This window comes from Poecilia formosa, unplaced genomic scaffold, assembly GCF_000485575.1.
Source record: "Poecilia formosa unplaced genomic scaffold, Poecilia_formosa-5.1.2 Scaffold152, whole genome shotgun sequence".
NCBI classification, from domain to species: Eukaryota; Metazoa; Chordata; class Actinopteri; order Cyprinodontiformes; family Poeciliidae; genus Poecilia; species Poecilia formosa.
Window position 1 is genome coordinate 772,518 of NW_006800091.1, and position 7,214 is coordinate 779,731.

Genomic DNA, 7,214 nt, shown 5'->3' on the forward strand with positions numbered 1-7,214 from the left:
CAATCGAACCGTAATCTACTGGACTATCAGGTGTGAAACACCCCTAGTCTCCCCAATTAACCCCAAGTTGTGTGTAGGTGTGTGTGTGTGTGTGTGTGTGTGTGTGTGTAACTGTGTGTGTGATAGTGAGTGTGAATGTGGCTCCAGTGTAAAGTGCTTTGAGTGGTTTTGTCAGAGTTGTAAAGGTTGAGATAAAATGCTCAATTTCTAAATAGAAACAAAAGCTCTTCCAAACCAACTTCACTTAAAATATAAATATGTGTGTATATTGTTCCAGGTTCTGGTTCCAACTGCCCATGAGGCATTCTGAATAAAAAAAAACAAGATTGTTTGTGTATTTTCCAATTTTAACTTCAACTTTTTGGTTCTTTCAAAACACCATGTCCTGTTCTAACTTCCCAATTTCTCCTTCTTCTTTTACAACAAAGCAGTCAGAATGAAATAAAATAACAAAATGTGGCTTCGTTTGGTTGAGGTATCTCTCCAGAGCATGTGAAGCCAGAACACCAGTGTATGAAGGGACTGCAAAATGACTTTCAGAGAAACCAACAGTGAAAACTACAATAAAAGAAAAAAGCTTTGAATTTCGATTGCACTGGAGAAAAAGCTCAACTATGGGCCACTTTGGCTGTAAAAAGGTTTAGATATCAGAACAGACAAAAGTAGAGAAATTCAAGTAAAACATTGAATTCCTGGAACAACGACCTGGAAGGAAAGCCTGGCTTAGTAAAATAGGTTTGCTGAATGTAGTCAGATTTTGGGGTTTTCCAATCTCTTAAGAGAGAGCAGACAGGAAACGGGGGCTCTGTGTGGTGGACATTGGATCAGTATATTTCATTCTCTTTAAGGAGGTTAAGTTGGAGGAGGGGGGTGGAGTGGGCGGGGCAGGGTGCTGCTGCATCACCTATGGTCAGTTCTGCTCAACATGGATCCAACTGGTTTGGTTCAAGGGTTAAGAAACATCCATCTGTCCATTCTTCCATCCATCATTTATCCATCCATCCATCCATCCATCCATCCATCCATCCATCCATCCATCCATCCATCCATCCATCCATCCATCCATTCATTAATTCATTCATTTGCAGCATATCACTGCTTTTACAGCTGGTTGTTGCTCTATCAGTTCAATGACTGTGAATCCTTTTCTAAGCACCAATCAATGCCAGTGTGTGTTTGTATATTTGTGGCTATTTATGATAAAGAAAACCATCAGTGAGTCATCTATCTTTTTTTTAGTAAACCAGATCATAGAACCATAGACAGACTGACTCCAAGATTAGCTTATTTGGATTTTAAGTGATTTTAATGTTACATTTAAAAAAAAAGATACAAAACATATTTGACTTTCTGCATCATACCTATAATAGTTCCCCTGCTGTTGAACACATTTGTTTGGATTTGCTCCTTCAGCGTGCCATGGGCCAGCAGCTGGACAGGGACTGAGAAATATGCATTTGTCAACTTTTTCATTCTCTAACCCTGGTAAACAACAGAAGGCATCTTTGTTAGCTCTGTTTAGCTTCGGCTTGATTAAGTTGTATAAAATTAAGGAAATTGCAGGACACAGTTGGCTTTTTATTCATCTAATTTTATGAAAGGACAGGAAGCATATCCCGAGATAAGTGCAGCTGCTGCTATGATTTGTTATTTCCAAAGTGGCGCGCTGCCAAAGACTGGAGTACCTGACAGAGAGAGAGAGGAGCTTCTAGCTGCTGTGCTCCAAACCATATATTTACTGCTGGGTGCAGAAGCAGCCTTGATAAGTTTTATGCACTTATCAAGGTCAAACTCTGGATCTCATTTGAGGACTGTGCTTACTTTAGCTATCCCTGCAGATTACAGATTAACTCAAAGATTAAGACTCTGGAAATGGAGAATTGTGGCAAATTAGTAAAAGAAGGTGAAAGAGTAGATTAAGGTTTTCACACCAGTGTGCCTTTACTCAATGATTTTAAAGATGTATCTTTATTTTTTCTGGAGCTTTGCACAAATATTAAACGACTAAGGTTGTACAGAAAACCCTGGAGCCGGTGGCAGCGCCTCTGACCAGTCATGAGGCTGCTATTTCTAACGAGTGTGAGCACAGGTTAGCAAAAGGCTGAGTCATTGATCTGAGCGATATGGACACACCTATACAGGAGAAACGAGGGCCAGACACTTCTTTGGCTGCATGGCTGTGCATATAACTCTGCTCTTTAGCTCATGCATTATCTGGCGCTCTTTGATTCATTTTATTAGGGCTTCATCATGAATCTGCCAGGAGGTCTTTGTGTCTGAGAGCTGAAGTGATCTTTGATTTCTCTTAATTGAGGAAGAAAGTGAACCAACGAAATAAGACGAGGTTGGGAGTGTCCAACTCTTTAATGTGTCTTTCTTTTTTGTTTTTGATTGTTTTATTTATTTCTTCTTTTTTTTTGATGGTCCATTATAAACTTAGATTTAGCTCTTTCAAGCCAGTTAGATGAATTTATACAACTTATACCAAGCAGTATACATTGCAACCCTCACCAACCAGATTCTGGATTAAAACAGCTGAAATGAGCTTCTCAACCTTCTTCATCACAAAGTTGCAGTTTTAGTTTGTTTGGACATGTAGTCAACAAATATGCAGCATCTGTGTTTTTGTCATTTAAATATCGACCTAAAGCTGTTTCTGGCAACTTGTTAAATATTCAAATGCAACCTGAATCTGATTTTTTTTTTTCTAGTCAAGCAACCCATGTTCTGACTAGGGATGCACCGATTGCAGTTTTCTGGCCGATCGCTGATTCCTGATCTTAAAAAAAGCCTGACCTGTTGATTTTGATTTTGGCCAATACCAATTTTTTATTTTTTTTTTGTCTGAAATTTAGCTAAATATATCAAGAAAGTAGCACAGTTAAGGCACTATTGTTACCTGCAAATGTGCATAGATGACCTGGTGGGTTGATTTTTAGACCTTTGCTGAAGCAGATAAGATCAGCTTCATAGAAGTATTGGCCGACCACCGATCTCCCAAAATTAAGGAACTCAGCACCAATAAATCAGATGGTGTGTGGTGTTTGTGTTCTTCTGTGCTACAAGTCGCTTTGGGATCATAAACTTTTCACAGAGAAATCTGATTGTGGTTGTTTTAATTAGTAGCATGGACAACCACGTGGGAAAAGAAACTTATGTCTGCAAAAATCAGAACTGAACATCAAGACCTGCTGTGTAAACGTAGCCAGTGTGTCAGAGAGTTGAAACGGTTCTGAAAGCAAATGAGTGTCCAACGTGATGCTAACAGGAAGTAGCAAGAGTAAACGATCACTGTAAAATGAAGCAATTCTTCTTTAAAAGTTGTTGGGTTGATTCTTTTTTTTTTTTTTTGAAGAGTTATGTTTTTGAACTTTTTGACAATTTTGACTTATTTACCAAATATGTGTTTGGGTGTTTGGTGTGTTTTTATTTACACTTGAATTCAGATTCAAATAACTGTTAAAACTGGTACAAATTTGATTTTGAATTTTAATAGAAGGTGTGCTTTCTTTTTGTTACGACTGTAGTAACTAAAAAATAAAACACTACTCCCTCGCTGTACAGTAAACCCCAGAGAATGAGTGAAAACTTTAAACAACCATCATCTTTCACACCTGGAATGTCTGAACATGTCTGACTTAAACTGGTGAATGAGTGACAGGCTTATATATTATTGATTGGAAACTTTTGAGGCAGTAGATGCAGTCAGGTGGGGAGCAAGACGTTGTATTTGCAGGGTTAGTCTGGCATTAAAGCCTTTTCAAGAAATATATCTGCATTCAAACCAAAAACTGCACATTTAGTGCAACTTCAGGGACTTTAGTTTAATAGCCTATAGGATAAAATATCTTTCCTGCTAGCTCCCTCCCTCATTGGCTGCTGTATGCTCCTCCATCACCCATTGTTACACCTTTTGCTATGGTGGTTAGTGAGGCGCAGCACCAATTACGGCCTCCCTCACCCACCGCGGGCTTCTCGGCTCACTCCCCTCTCGCCTGCATTGTCTCGGAGAAAAAAGGCTTTTTGGAACGTAATTCCTCCTTCAGAGCAGCAGGAATTAGGACTCCTCCACAGGCTCTTACAGTGCACAAATGACAAGATGTCTTCCCCTGTGATCACAAAGGCATCAACTAGTGCGAAGGAACCCTGGGAAAGCGGGGTTATTAGTAGATGTCATATTTCAGGCGGTAAGTGGGACAGAAAGGTGTTGAGTTAATTTTGCAAGACGGGAAGCTAACCTTATTAGTTTGAATGACGGGAGGTGGGGTGGGGGTAGGGGGTAAGCACACTTTTCGGTAATCGGTATCAAATCATTTTGCTTTGGCAGATTTATTTGTCAAACATCTCAGCCGAAGTAAGAGCGTTATTTATGATTGAGCTGCTGCAGAGCTCAGGTTTCAACTGTGTACTCTCCCAACAGAAAGTAGCATTTTGCTACCTTTCTTAGCTCTTTAGCAGGTAATCAGGATACAGAAAATACTAAAAACATACAAAAGTGTATTTTAAGATTGTGGATTGATATTCTTGACTCCAATCTTTCTTCCTCTTACTGTTGGGTTCGATATGAGGTGATGAATTCAGTCTAGAGATCGTCTATCAATGTGTTGCTGCATTTAGAAACTTCAATATTAGTTTTGCATTTTGTACAAAAAGTAACAGTTCTTAAAAATGAGTCCATTGCTAACTGTGACTCCATGCAACAATATTAAATTTGTGGGTTTTAGTCTGCAGAGGCTAATGATTAAACAAACAGGCCAAGTATATAAACTCACAATAACTTGTCTTAATAGACAATGTTAAAGGTCATCATGCCAGAGAAATTTGTTGGAAAATTTCCCATTTTACACAACTTGGTTAAAGTCTTTGGAAGCCATTTCTAAACAAGTACAGACTCCAAATGCCTAAGATGTGGAATAAAACACCAAATGCCCGTTAGATGAAAATAAGCTGGTCAAAATTGACATGTTTGCTGGACTAAAATCTCCATCTGCCCAAAGGGTGAGTCAAATCTAGTCAGATGAAGCCTGTTTTTGTCATAGAGCTCACTGCTATCACTGAAGAAAAGTGTGAAGTTTCACAAACCAGACCCGTACAAATCTGACATCATTCAAACTTTCTAAATGTTGTCAAAAAGCAACAGGAGCTCAGTAATACACAGGAGGCTTTAACCAAACAGGAAGTAGTGGTAAATAGGAGGGTAAAACAGTCCAAGAAGTACATTTGATAAAAGCAAAACCTTAAAGCTTCTGAACTGAGATCTTTGTTTAATAGCACAGAAGATACTAGTATTGTAATCGCATCAGTCTGGGATATTAGGAGCAATAACTCTGGTGATTAAACAGGGCCTATTTTGGTCCTAATAGCTTTATTAGCTAGGCCATTTATGCAAGGTCAATCTCACACTGGCTTTATTACCCCATAACTAGAAACACTGCCTCCAGCATGGACGTCACCGGAGCTCAGTTCCAGCATTTTGCTCTCTGCATTTGCCCATTTATGTTTTTGTATCTTCTAAAACAACCAAAAAGATCTTAAAGTTGATGTAAAAACCTTGAAGGTTTTCATTCCTCGCGTTCAGTTCAAAAATATTAGAGGGAAATGAAATGTTGTAACTCATAACATCCAAGTCTATGAAAACAAAATGTCAATAAAATAAGATTTTGCATGTTTAATTAAAAAAATGTTATGTTAGTGGCTCACAAGTTCTTTCAACTACCATTTCGTCGAATGCGGTGAAAAGTTTGAACACCTCTGTGTTAGTCAAACTGAAGAAAACTCCCAAATCTGCAGAAATTTCTCTCCAATTCTGTATTTCTTTGATCCCGTCTGTTTTTTTTAGAATATCCCTGGAGGGAAACGTCAGGACTAAAGCAGAGCTGTCCACCTCGTTCTCAAATCTGACAATATTTTTCTTCCACTTAATAGGCGCAATCAGGACCAACCTCAGCCAAAATAATTGCCTCTTTAGCCGGCCCATTGAGGATTTTCAATCAGAACGTGATTGCATTGTAATCACCGTCTCTTTTTTTTTTTTGCTCCACATTCTACAAAGTAAATATGTCCCCGTTTGGCAGCCGGCGGAATAATTAAACCCCAAAATATTCTTTTAAAAATTTATTTTCATGTCCGGAGCCCAATGTGGGCAAAGCCACTCATTTGTTCTGTCAGATTTCCTTCCTCATCTTCAAACACCATCAGCTCTGTTTCTTTCTATTAATGAATAATAATCATTTCTTTTTGTCTCATTAGGACAGCTGGATTTAATCATATGTCCACAGGAGTCGCACTTGTACCGCTTGTCATTTTAATCATTCCAATCATTCACTTTGAAATCAGCTTATATGTAGGGATTATCTTTTTCTTTCTAGAAGCTACTTTCCAATTAAGAGCTACGTCTTGTAGCTTGTGCAGCTCTCCGTCCTGTTCTGCTCTCTTGCCTTCGTCTCTGAAGACTTGGAGCGTCCATAGCTGAGGTGTTGATAAAAGCGCCTGCTTGCTGGCTGTGTAGTGAGCAGATGTAAAACACACAGCGCAACAGGAGCCAGGATCCCTGAGCCGTGATGTTTTCTGCCCCAGCACATCTTCTCCACGGAGCCTTCTGGCACATCTCTGTCCTCTTTGAAGCCTCTCCACTATTGATCATGAGCAGCAGAAGCTATTGAATGCAGATGTGGCTGCAGTCGGGGAAAAAGGCGGCCTGCAGTTGCTGCCACAGTAAAAGACAACAGACTTTCTGCTCAGCGTGTGGATTTTTCCGCCTTTGTTAGAGCGGCATAAACAGCAGACCCTCAATTCCCACCGCAGCCATCGTCGAGCAACAAAGGTGGAAAATTAGACCCTCTCAACTAGAGATCTTTATTAAGTCAGGTTTATTTGTAGAGAACATTACAACAATGCAGTTCAAAGTTCTTTACACCATAAAAACATCATCCTGTCATCAACTGTGAAACAAGTAATAAACATTATCTTTTGCCAAGTGCCAGACACATCAGATATGTTCTAACACCAATGTTCCAGGTAGTCAACAAAGGCAACTCTAAAAAGGTGGGTTTCAACCTTGATTTAAAGGAACTAAGTCTGTCAACTGTTTTGCAGTTTTCTGGAAGTTTGTTCCAGATTTGTGGTGCATAGAAACTGCATACAGCTTCTCCATGTTTGGTTCTGGTTCTGGATGCAGAGCAGAACCAGAACACCTGAGCGGTCTGGAAGGTTGA